This window comes from Lissotriton helveticus, chromosome 6 (assembly GCF_964261635.1).
Source record: "Lissotriton helveticus chromosome 6, aLisHel1.1, whole genome shotgun sequence".
NCBI lineage: Eukaryota > Metazoa > Chordata > Amphibia > Caudata > Salamandridae > Lissotriton > Lissotriton helveticus.
The window spans coordinates 237,711,017-237,724,204 of NC_136067.1; positions in this window are offsets into that span (position 1 = coordinate 237,711,017).

The window sequence follows — 13,188 nt, forward strand, 5'->3', positions numbered from 1 at the left end:
GACCAGGAGCTCCCGAAGTTCACCTTTACTCAGAGAGAAGATTTAGAGGCCGACACCACTCCAGAAGAACTTGAGGTAGCAATACTATCGCTAGCGACAGGAAAGACAGTCGGCCCAGACGGAATTCCGTTGGAATTTTTTCAAACCTTTTTTTCAACATTGAAGGAGCAACTGTTGAAGTTGTGTTTGACTGCACAGAGAGGATCACCTCCGATCTCCTGGCGGAAATCAATAATACATGTGTTTTTAAAAAAGGACAAATCTTTCCTCTCACCATGTTCATACAGGCCAATTTCATTAATCAATGCTGACAGTAAGGTCTATTCTAAAATCTTAGCTACTTGCCTCTCCTCCATGATTTCCACTTTGGTATCAATATCACAACATGGTTTTATACCAGGTCGAGATACGACTGACCATGTCCATCGAGTCATTGCTTTGATGGATTGGGCCGAGGCTACTAAGACCAGCCTAGGTATTACCCTGTTGGATGCCGAGAAGGCATTCGACAGGGTGGCCTCGCCCTACCTATGGGAGGTGCTACGATTGAAAGGATTTGCGCCCGGTATTCTCCAAGCATTCACAGCACTATATCAATCTCCTATGGCATCAATACGCTTGGTGGGTAGAGAGTCCGAACTTTTTTCTATTTCACGTAGAACAAGACAGAGTTGCCCTAGCTCACCCTTATTATTTGCGTTATGTATTGAGTTTTTTTCTGGCTAAATTAAATAAATCAACAAATATTAAACCAGTGAAAGTATGCAATGTTGAATATAGAGCTCTTGCCTACGCAGACGATATTGTTGTTGTAACCACAGACTTACCATCGGCCCTCTCAACACCTGAAGATCTGGCTTCCCAGTTTTGTTCTTTTTCTGGGTATAAGCTAAATCTAACCAAGACACAGACTCTTTATGTTGGGGGTGATCCCCCGAGGGATATTACGATTGTGTCTGAGGCACCCTACCTAGGGATAAAAATTACCTCTCCGATTAGCAAGATTCCCGAAATTAATATTAATCCAGTCTTGGATAGAGTTAACTCTACTCTAGAGCGACTTAATAATCTTCACTTGTCATTATATGGAAGATCAAATGTATTTATTTATCTATTTAGAACAGTCCAAATAGAATTTCCAGTAAGTTGTTTCAAAAGGTTAGAAAATATTACTTCTAAATTTCTATGGGGGTATAAACGACATAGGAGGGCTTATAAAAACATTGTACTTCCCAGAGCCTGTGGGGGTCGGGGTGCACCTTATTTCTTGTTTTACTATTGGGCGCGGCCTTGCAATTCATTTCCCCCCTAGTGGTCGTGGGGAGAAAGCAAGGTCATTGCCATGTCATAACCCTTTAATATATAAATTTGGGATTGGTGAGGAAGTTAATAGCTGTTTTCTGAAAATAGTAGAGCCACGCTACTATAAAAAAACAAGTTCAAGATTCTGAAAGCAGCTTACTCAATTTGGAGACGCATCAAGCAGCATCTAGGACTACTTAATATAAATGGCTATACTCCTTTTGAAGCTGCCGGTATTCTACCTATTATCTTTCGGGACTCTACAACTAGGAAGTGGCGTCAGAAAGGGATTAGTGGTTTAGGGGATTTGTTACAAGATCTACAACTTCTGTCCTTCACTGAGTTACAACAGAAATACGGCTTATCTAAGCACGATTTCTTTAAACATTTGCAAATCCGCAGTTTTTACAGTACGTTAGGCCCGAACAATACTCGGTTTACGAAATTTCCTTTAATTGAGGGGATTGGAAAAGTAATGTCGATAGGTTTTTTCTATTCCAATTTAATACAGATATTACCAGATGATATAGAGCAGCGCCAAGATAAATGGAAAAGAATTCTAAATTTAAGGACAATCGACTTAAACCCCTCTATCACTCTGGCAAACGAAATTTAGATTTCAGTCGGGATGCGGACACAACACTACATGGTTTTGTATGACTTGTATTATTCTCCCCGGAAAGTTTCTAAATGGAGTACAGGAGCTGGAGCCAACTGCAGCAGATGTGGCTGCTTTGCTGCCGACGCGCTGCATATGTTTTGTTCCTGTCCCAAACTGGCATATTTCGCAAAGTCAATCCAATATTTTCTGGCAGTATTACTGGGTTCACCTATATGTATTACAGGGGAGTTGGTAACACTAGGATATGAATCAAATGTGCAAACTAGATCTAAATCAGCTGTCCCCTTCCTGTGTATTTGTATGGCTGTCCTCCGTGCCTGTATCACTAAGGACTGGTTCTCTCCAGATCCTCCGTTATTTTCTTCATGGAGGGTTCAGCTTCTATCTATGTATAATATTGAGGTTGCAATTTTTAAGACTAAGGATAGTCGAAAGAGGACAAGAGGGTTAAAAGTATGGGCTCCAATAACAGAATGGATTTAATGGGCTATAGAGCTTTTTTTGTTTCTCTCCTGTCTTAGATTTATTTTGGTGATTCTGTTATATTCTAACTGTATTCTATTACTTTGTCATTTTCTTTAGTGCTTTGCTCTCTGTTGTGAATTTTGTGGAAATGTTGCTTCTACTGCGGTGTGCTTTCTTATTTCTGTATCACTTCTGTTCCTTGCAAAAAAAAAAAAGAGTAGTAATTACAAAACTACGGATATAATAGTTGTATCTCATTCATCTGATATTGCTAAAAGCAAATGTAAAACCAACAGGTCTGGGTTATTTTAGGTGTATATATTTATTTTTTAGTGTTATTTCTAGATACAATAACAGGAAACTAAGATGCATCTAATGCTGGCTTCATGACAAGTTGCGTGAAGCACATAAAAATGTAGGACTACAATTTTGCATTGACCAAGGGGCACAACAATATGTAATCAACAGTGCTCCCCAATACATGGGGCCTGCTGTCATAGAATTTAAAAACACATTTTTTGTTCAGAAATGGTTGGAAAAAGGGAGAAGTACTAATGAAAGAAACTGCATGGCTCGGAGACAAATGGCTTCTGGTTTTTACTTAGAAGCGTAGTTTGGACATTATGTGTTTGAAAACCTATCCCACATTGTAAATGTATTTTTATGTCAATAACTCATATACTAAACCTCCAATAAGCGTGTATCCATTGGTTGCATTAAGTAATGTTATAAGCTGTAACTGGTCGGGGAAATGCCAAAAATACAAAAAATTGGTATGATATGCTCTTTCTAGCCACACCTCTGACTCCGACCATTGGCCCAATTCTCTGGTTATTCCCACTACCTGATACTCCGCCCACAGTTCCTCTACTATTTTTTCCCCACTTTGACGACTGGCCGGTACTCATCGGTACTGAGGACCGGCACTTCTTAGATTTATCATTCTGAGTACCGGCACTTCTCTACTGCCCTGGAGAGTACCGGTACTCATAAAAAGGTAGGCTCAATGGCTGTGCTGGTGAGCAGGAGTGGAACGTGTCTCTGGCAGCTTAGGCACCGCTTCTGTAGCCCCGATCTGAGCCCCAGATGAGCTATTCAGCAGGGCTCCTTTGAATATTGTCCGGTGCTCACCATCACGCCGTGCTTGCCAGAGCAGGGTCAATTCAAGCACTGTGCTGTCAATCACATTGCAAAAATGAAGGTTGCGATGGCACTCCTTGAAGTATAAACAAGCTTAAGGCATGAAGTTGTTCCTGTCCTTATGTTTAGGGTGCCAGTTGGTATTCCTTGCCTGAATTCGACCCGCAGTACGCATCTTACTGACATGGTTTCTATTCACAGTTATTGTACATTGGAGACAGTGACTCACATTTCCATTTTCTAGTTTTTGTTTCCTTTCAACTTTTTCACGTTCTTTTATTCCATGTAATTGACACTATGCCCCCGTATTGCTACGTCTTCTATTTTAGATGAAGCGGAGTTCACTTGATTAATTTCCAGGTTGCACCGAGGTCTCATTCACTTCTATGTCACGAGCACTTATTTAAGTTTGGTATCACAAATAAGCAGGCATGCTTTCTTTCTTATGGGGCACATTCTTGTGCCAGGCACCTGTTATTTTTCTACAGTCACCCTTGGGGCTGCTGTGCCATTTGCATTATGAACGTCATTTCACATGGTCAGCAACTTGAACGCATGATTGTTACATTTGTTTTTTTAATGAGTTTAAACACACGTTGGTATCAATCGCTTGGATTCTTACAAAGAGTGATATTCTTGATTTATTTTAGATATACCTTCTGAGGAAGTGCAACACTCAAAATGCATAGGGGTTTGTGCAGAAAGCAATGTGAAGATGTATGCTAAGTACAATGTGAATTCAACATTAGTGCTGCACAACCACAATATGATTTAAATGAAATTTGTAAAAGAATTAAATACAACTTGGCCAAAACTCTGATTGAAAGAATTATTATTAAAAAAGCAACATCGGAGTGCCGGGAGGGTGCGATTTTCCTCATGGGAAAACGTCTTCTTTACACTGTCAATCACATTCACACTATCCTGTCCATTTGTGCAAACACATGAATCATGGCAGGCCCCTGGCAGTGGCAATCAGGTTACGGCCAGTCCGGCCCTGGTGGCAATTCAAAAAGCCATTATAGGTGAAGAGTGTAACATGGCTTTTATCATACCCAAGTCTTTTGTGTGTCTGTTTATGTTTGTGTGTTTGCCTGCATTTGTATGCCTGTTTTTTGTAAGAGAAAAGTGAAAGAAAGAGAGAGAGAATCAAGACACTACCAGGAGGTATTTTAAAGAAAATGTGTGGCACTTTGTTTGTACATGTCTGATCGAAGACAAAGATTCATAAATAATGTAAAAGGGAGGGTTGGTGGGTTGATGGAGGAGTGAGTGGATGGATGAGTGAGCAAGGGTGGATGTACGGATGGATGGATGAATAGATGAATGGATGAGTGAAAGCATGCATGGGTGAAAGAGTGTAGATCATTGGATAAAATGGGTGGATAAGTGAAAGATTGGATGGATGAATGAAAGGTAGAGCGGATGGATGGAAGGGTGGGTGATGGATGAGTGAAAGGAGGGATTGAGTGAAATGGTGGATGGAATAAATGAGTGAAAGTGTTGATGGATGGATAAGTGAAAGGATTGATGGATGAGGGAAAGGGTGGATAAAGAGATGGTGTTGCAAGGATCCTGCTCATACATAGAACTGTGCACAGAGACCTAGGACATCAGTGAATTGTGGTGTACCAGAAACTCACCTCAGTACCTAGAAAAACCCCAACCAGCTAGCATCAGTGTCACATTAGCTCTTCATCCTATAGCAAAGAAAACAATGATTCTAGAACATGCGACTCAGGACCATCTCAGAAATGGTGGGAACACTCTTTTGTTATACTCTCATACCAGTCCACAACAGGAGTAAATAAGAGACACGGTAAGGGTAAAATATTTACTTTAACGACGTGATCTCAGGTGCAGTATCTTAGCCAACGTAAGCGGACATATGATTAAAAATAATATGGTCAGCATTGTTACAATTCCATAAAATACAAAAGGAGAAATCATATTACAAGGATGGTGAAAACAGGTCTTATAGGGCCTAGTTTTAACACCTTCCCTATATAGGAACTATGTATTATAAACCAAAGAAGGTCTCTTAGGCTTGTTTGGGGGACCCCATTACCTTTCCGCTCAGTAAGAGTAAATCACATGTGGATCAGCATAAGCTCTCTGCATCCCGGGAAACAGAAACCTTCCAAGTGTGTGAAATCATGGCAAGTGTGAAATAATAAGGGCGCCAGAATCTTAGTTGGCTCACAGCTGTCAAATTGTTGTGTCTAACAGCGTTACGCGATCATGTCGAACAACATCTACCCTGTTATGATTACCTTGACGGCTGAGAGCCAGGAAATTCAAACATGAAAAATGAAATGATAATAAAAGCATGTTATTATCATTTTGTTTTGCGTACTGTAGGCTGCTGAGCCAGTAGGGTGGGGCCATCCTGCCACACAGCAGCTGCAACAGGGGGAGGAGGAGTGGTGGGCACTCTAAGTGCGTAGGTCAGCTTGGCTGGCTGTCTTAAGCAGCCCAAACTGAGTTGAATCGCTTGGGATTTCCTGGGGTATACTTTGACACCTTCCGAGCTAAACACATATCCAAAGAAATCAATCGTCTTGCGGAAGAATTGGCTTTTTTCCTTGTGAAGGGTCACGCCATGTTCTGCCAACTGCTGGAGAGTGACTCGGAGTCGTCAGTGGTGGTCTTCAATTGTTTTGGAGTGAATGAGAATATCATCGCTTACGTTAAGGACACCTTGGAGGCCTGACAGAATCTCTCTCACTGCGTTCTGGAATATCTCCGCTGCAGAAGATAGCCCAAAGTTCAATATTTTGTACCGACGAAGCCCAAGGTGAATCAAAAATTTAGTAATGTACCTGCTTTCCTCTGCTAGTTTCAACTGGTGATAATCAGCATTTAGGTCTAACTTCGAGAACCATTGTGAGCCATTGAGGTCGGCCAGAATGTCGTCAACCGTTGGCGTTATGTGTCTCTCTCTTTTTATGGCTTGATTGAGCATTCTCATATCGATGCAGATTCTAATCTTCCCAGGTTGATTTGGCTTTATAGTGATTACCATGGGAGATACCCAAGGGGTTGGACCTGTTACCTTTTCAATCACTCCTTGTTGTTCTAGCTTCTGGAACTCTTGCTCTAATAGTGGTCGCAGATGGAAAGGGATTCGTCGGTGTCTTAGCGCAACAGGTTGTACTGCCTTATATATATGCAGTTTTACTGATGGTCTCCTTATATTCCCTAACCCTTTAAACAACTGTGGTAATAAATCCAGAATGTCGTCGGTTTGGAGGAGCTTCACTGCGTTTGCAAATGCAATCAAATTGAGGTCTTTGGCGGTATGACTCCCGACTAATATATCTGCTTCTCTATCAACAACATGGAACGTTGTTGTTTCTTATTGGGTCTCCGATTTCACCTGGACTATCATTTTTCCTTTCAGGGGAAGCAGTTTCTGACTTCCGTATGTTAGAATTTTGATCTTGGACGGGGTGAGTGGCGGTCTTGGATTCAGATTTTTGTAATGTTGTGACCCCATTACATTGACTATTGCTCCTGTGTAAATCAGGCCAGTTACTGGTGATCCATGAATCTCAATGTTGCAATTGGGTTGTGGTCATCGTCTCTTTTTAAGGTCGCTTGCAAACGATATGTAGTAACATTCTTTGTCTTCTTCCGTGGAGGAGTCCTCCTGGCGCTGGTTGTGGCGAGTGGCGGTTCTTGTTGATCGCGAAGTTGTGGGTTCTTCTAGCGATAGATGCCTTACAGCTCCTGTTGGTGTCCTCCTCCCTGGGTTGCCTCTACCTCGTGAACCTCCTCGACACACGCTCGTGAAATGGTTGGGGATAGCACACTTGGTGCACGTCTTTCCCCTAGCTGGGCAATTATCTGGAGGGTGCTCTACTTTCCCGCAATACCCACATTGTGTCCGTCGTGTTGTCCTGGTGGGCCATCTTCCTTGCCCACCACGAGATGGTGTGCGTCTGGCGTCAGCTCGTTCTGTCTTGACGTTAACTGTTTGATCAGTTTGTTGGTTGAGAGCAGCTTCCATTGCAGTTGCTCGGATAATTTGTGTGAGCGAGCGAGGATTGATATGTCTTCTAAGGAGATGCAGGGTTGTCGAAGGATGAGTGTCCGCAGTGTCTTGTTGCGTCAGCGTTGGATAAGTTGTGATGTCACTTCTTTGGTCTGACCGTCTTCAGTGCATGTGCTTGCTAGCTCTCTGAGGTGTCCATCGACTCTCCCTCTCTTTGCCTGGCTAGTTTAAAGCGATCGCAGTGAGGGTTAAGCTGGGGGTCAAAATGGGCGTTTAAAGCTCTGACCGCAGCATCATAATCGGTGGGTGCGCCAGTGTTCGGGAGATGTGCAAATAGTTTGTATATTTTGTCTCCAGCGAAATGTAAAAGCAGTGATCTTTTGACGGCTCCGTCTGTGTCCCTCGTTGCCACGAAATAATTGTTGAGGCGACCAACCCACACATTCCATCTTGGTGACGCGGTGGCTGGGTCAATTAGTTCGCTGAACGGAGGAAGTGCGTGAATCTGGGAGTGTACTGAAGGTGGTGGCGCAGGCAGGGCCACGGGCTGTTGAACCGCTGGAGCTGCTGAGTTTGACATTGTGTACTTCTCTTGTAGCGATGGCCTTCTCGTTGGTGTCTCTTTGGTCTTGTGCTGGATTTATGTTGCCTTTGCCAGTTTTGTCAACGCTTGTTGTTTGCTTAGGCACTGATATCCTTGCACTTGCCAATGTTCGTTTGTTTAGGCTTACTCTGATTACAGCCAATGCTTTCGGGTGGGCGCTGAGTGGCTTGTGTGTTGTTTGCTGTTCCTTTCTTTGACTGCGTTGCAGTCTGCTGGCTGTTCTGTGTCTGTGCGCGCTCCCCTTCGTGCTTAATGAAGCTCTGCTGGGCATCTGGTGCTTCTGCGCATGCGCCCACTCATTCCGGCAATACGGGACGCCCGGGAGGTGTTATGTAAGCCTTCGGCAGCATGCGCAGGTATTTCAAATTTGAGCAATTACAATGCGCTGCGTCACGTTGCGCGCTGCTCACTGTTTGTCCGCTGCATGGCTCGGCTATCATCTGTGCATATTGGCGCTACCGTCAGTCGGCATAGAGAGTGTTTCTCTCTTCCTTCGCGGAGCGCATGGCTTTGTCGTGATGCGATCCTCTGCATCCCACCCTCGTCGCCAGTGTTATGTTATGTTATTAATATTTCTACAGCGCAACAGCTGCCCCAGCAAAGGGGCGTCCTGGCGCTATGAGAAGGCAAACACAACACAACATCAGTCTGGCGCAGAGAAGAACCTAAATTTAGACAAACAATAAGGTTTTGATAATGCGTCTAAACTGAAGAAGGTCATCAATTGCCCGAGTCTCAGAAGGGAGGAGGTTCCACCACTTCGCTGCCAGTGCTCGAAAGGAGCGGCCGCCAGTTCTACTCAGCCTGAAGCGTGGAACCACTGCCAAGTTCTGGCCCAAAGATCTCAGAGTCCGCAACGGGACATAAGGAATTAAAAGATTTGCCAGAATTTGGGGAGACATACCTTTGAGGATTTTAAATGCCAGGCAGAGAACCTTGAATTTAATCCTCTGAGTTACAGGGAGCCAATGAAGCGAGTGCATCGTCTTGGAGACCGAGCACCGTCTAGGCAAACCTACCACTATTCTGGCCGCAGCGTTTTGAACTCGCTGCAGCCGAATAAGTTCTGCCTGATTTATCCCGGCCAGGAGCGAGCTGGCATAGTCCAGTCGAGACAGTACTGATGCCTGAACCACCAGCTGTCTGGTGGGGGCATCAAAGAATCTCATTATAGGCCTTAGTCCTCTAATAACGCCATAGCAAGAGGCCGCCACCCTCTTGGTGTGGCAGATAAAACTAAGTGTTGGATCAAGACAAAGTGGCTTGTGTGTTGTTTGCTGTTCCTTTCTTTGACTGCGTTGCAGTCTGCTGGCTGTTCTGTGTCTGTGCGCGCTCCCCTTCGTGCTTAATGAAGCTCTGCTGGGCATCTGGTGCTTCTGCGCATGCGCCCACTCATTCCGGCAATACGGGACGCCCGGGAGGTGTTATGTAAGCCTTCGGCAGCGTGCGCAGGTATTTCAAATTTGAGCAATTACAATGCGCTGCGTCACGTTGCGCGCTGCTCACTGTTTGTCCGCTGCATGGCTCGGCTATCCTCTGTGCATATTTGCGCTACCGTCAGTCGGCACAGAGAGTGTTTCTCTCTTCCTTCGCTGAGCGCATGGCTTCGTCGTGATGCGATCCTCTACATCCCACCCTCGTCGCCAGTGTCAGGTCAGCCGGGGGTGCCCGACATGTAGGAGGGTGATATGGAAAGGCTGTACACACAAATCACGGACAACCACACGCTAGCTCACCGTTACATTGTGTGGTGGTGCTTCCGGGGCTCCGTCCAGAGAGGACAGAGAACTAGACCGCTACAAAGAGCACAGAGGAGGCAGTCAACAGCAGGTAAGTAAGAATCTTTCGTTTTTATTCTGTTGAACTGCTTGGGAATTGCGTGTTCAGCATCATGTGTGGCCCTTGTAGAATCAGGGATGCTTGCCGCTCGATTTTCCTCTGATAGAGGGATAGCAGATTCACTTTCTGAAACGAGCCCCTTCTGCTGCGCACACCGTGGGAATTAGAGTACAGTTCGACCGCACTTTCCTTGATAGAGAACTCCTCATGTGCTCTCTACTTCCTCTTTGTACTGAGTTTCCTATTCCTGCACTTGAGTGAGTGAAACTAATCTTTTATGTAGAGTGACTGCCCCCGAGCCCTACAGAGAGAGAATGTGCACCAAAAGGTTTTGAAACCATCTCAGAGGTTCCGAACTTAGGGCCGGATGTAGGTCGGTCGGTAACGGCCGAAAATCGGTATTTTCGGCCGTTACCGACCGGTATTCACACAATGGTATGTAGGGCCACAAATTTTACAGATTCGGTAAATTTACCGAGCGGTAAATTTACCGAATCTGTAAAATACCGAATCGGTATTTTTACCTATTCGGTAATTTCGATATGTAGGTGGGACTCTTCTGAGTCCCACAACCCTTACCGAATCTGTATTTTACCATCAAATATATTTGATGGTAAAATACCGATTCCGGTGTGCATGCACATGTGTGCATGCACACCTGTGCCATATGACAGGCAGACCTGCCCTTTAGGGCAGGTATGCCTGCCACATGGCACCCGAATCTTTTTTTGGGGGTGCTAGAGGGTGTCAAAGTGACACCCCCTGCACCCTTGTCAAAATCGGTATTTACCGATTCGGTAAATACCGACCGGTAATGCCCCATTCATTCCTATGGGCTTCAAAGCCCATAGGAATGAATGGGGCACTACCGGTCGGTATTTACCGAATCGGTAAATACAGATATTTACCGATTCGGTAAAAGGAACATCTGGATGTTCCTACATATCCACCCCTTAGATTTACCGATTTTTAATTACCGAATCGGTAAAATTCGGTAATTAAAAATCGGTAAATCTATTTTACCTACATCGGGGCTTAGTGCAGCTAAAAGGTAGCTGGCAGTCCGATATGTGAGCAGTGATGCGCACAAGCGCCATGAAACCAGGTTTTAGCCACATAAAAAGCTATACAAATAAAGTTTGTTTTTCTTTACTTTGGCGCATGTAGCACTAGATCACACCACAAATTCCCAGGCTGACCATGACGTGGAAAATGCATGAAGGTCGAAGACATTTACGTGTAACTGCTGCGTGGTTCCCTTTCCGAGATTCGCACGCAATGAAAATATTCAATGCTGTGAATATTTGAAAATTGTTTACTGCTTCTGAGTGTGGTTCGCCTGCACTGTCTCGAACTCCTCCCAAGAGCCCTACAACATTGTTGTGTTCCTGTTTATTATACGCTCATGACGCCCCCAGCGCGCAACGTTAGGTCATGTGACCTCCCATAATAAAAGGGGCACGCACGCACGCACGTTCATTCGGGTGCGGAGCAGAGAACCAGCAAGCACTCATATAGTGTCCGCCTGTGTTATTTCTAGGCCACGTGTAAGGCCTGTAACTACCCTAGGTGCCCCCTGAGAGTAGGGCCCTAGCCACAGCCCTTAGGGTTCCCCGATCAGCTGCCACAAAGAACACAACAATTGGCGACGAGGGTGGTTGATCGAGCCCTCGCCACGTGTGGGTGGTGCCAGCCTCCTTTTGTGCGGCGGCCGCGAGCGTGCAGTTCCGCTCGCGGTGCTCGTGCCACACTGCTGCCCACACGCTGTGCACACGCACACACGGACTCTCGCCGGTCGGGCGTGCAGGTGAGCTGGATCGCCGACCCCGCCTCCGGCCTGTCGCGCTCTCATTCTGTCTTGGTGCCCTGCGTGGAGTGCGCCCCGTGCTCCCCTTGTCCGTGGGCCGCCTGGTGGAGGCCACAGTGCTCCTAGATCAGCGCCGCACTCGGCTTCCCGGCCGGTGCGTGAAGCGCGCTCTTGTCTGGCCCTGCCCGGCTGCCGCTCCTCCACTGAGCTGCGCCCTGCCGTCTCCCACGCATCGCGCGGATGCGGTGTTCAGCGTCTGGCCGGTGCTGCTTCTCCGTGCTCTGCGGGGGAGCTACTCGTGGAAGGACGGAAGGACCTGTGCACACGACACCCCAATACTGTGGACAATCCTGTTAAGAGGGTACATACACACCCGCGAGGCGACGGGTTGTGGGGTCCATCACGAGGCCTACGAATAACGCTCACCGCCCCACCTGTCACAGTGGGCCCTATTGTTCACCAGTCACGACATGGCCACAATTCCACCGATTGAACCGTTTGTGGTGGAAGGATCGCTGTCGTCACTAGCCCCCAAGTGGAAGGAGTGGGTGGATAGACTCCTGGTATTTTTTGAAGCCACAAAAGTCCATAAAGAGCAGAAGCGGGCCATGGTACTCCACCTAGGCGGCAAGGATGTGCATTCCATTGCTAGAACACTAGTAGAAGCTACTCCCAAAACTCATCACACACTCATCAATGCCCTGAATGCTCATTTTGAACCAATGGCTAATCAGGACTATGAAAGATTTGTATTCAGGCAAGCGAGGCAATTGCCCGAGGAGTCGTTGGACACGTACCACACCAGGCTTAAGAGACTGGCGCTGTCCTGTGGGTTTGCGGATGCTACCGAGGAGATACGGGGTCAAATCATTCAAGGCTGTGCATCGGCCAAGCTGAGAGAACGGATTCTGGAAGAGTCGGGCAAGCCGCTAGCTGACATCCTGACCCTTCGGCGCACCAAGGAACTGTCCAAAGCACGAGCCGCCCACATGGAGGCAGCCCTACAAGCACCGGTAAAGGCTGAACCAGTCAACAAGCTCCAAGTACGGGCGCCGGCCAAGTGGAACAAGAAACCTGCGAGGACACAGGGAGGCGCCTCTGGTTCCCCGTGTGGGTACTGTGGAGGCCCGAATCATCCCGCACCGGAATGTCCAGCTAGAGGGAAGCGTTGCTCAGGATGTGGCAAACTCAACCATTTCGAAAAAGTATGCCGCTCGAAGAAGTTTCTCAAGCCCCGACAAATAGTAAACGCACTGCCGGAAGGGGACCAGAGTCAAAGTGATATGGACGATGATGAGGAGGAAGAAAGGACGGTGCACAAAGTACACATGATAGGAACAGCTGCACGTCGTGCTAGGAAACTGCCACAATGCTCACTCAGAGTGGCGGAGCAGGAAATAATGGCCGTAGTA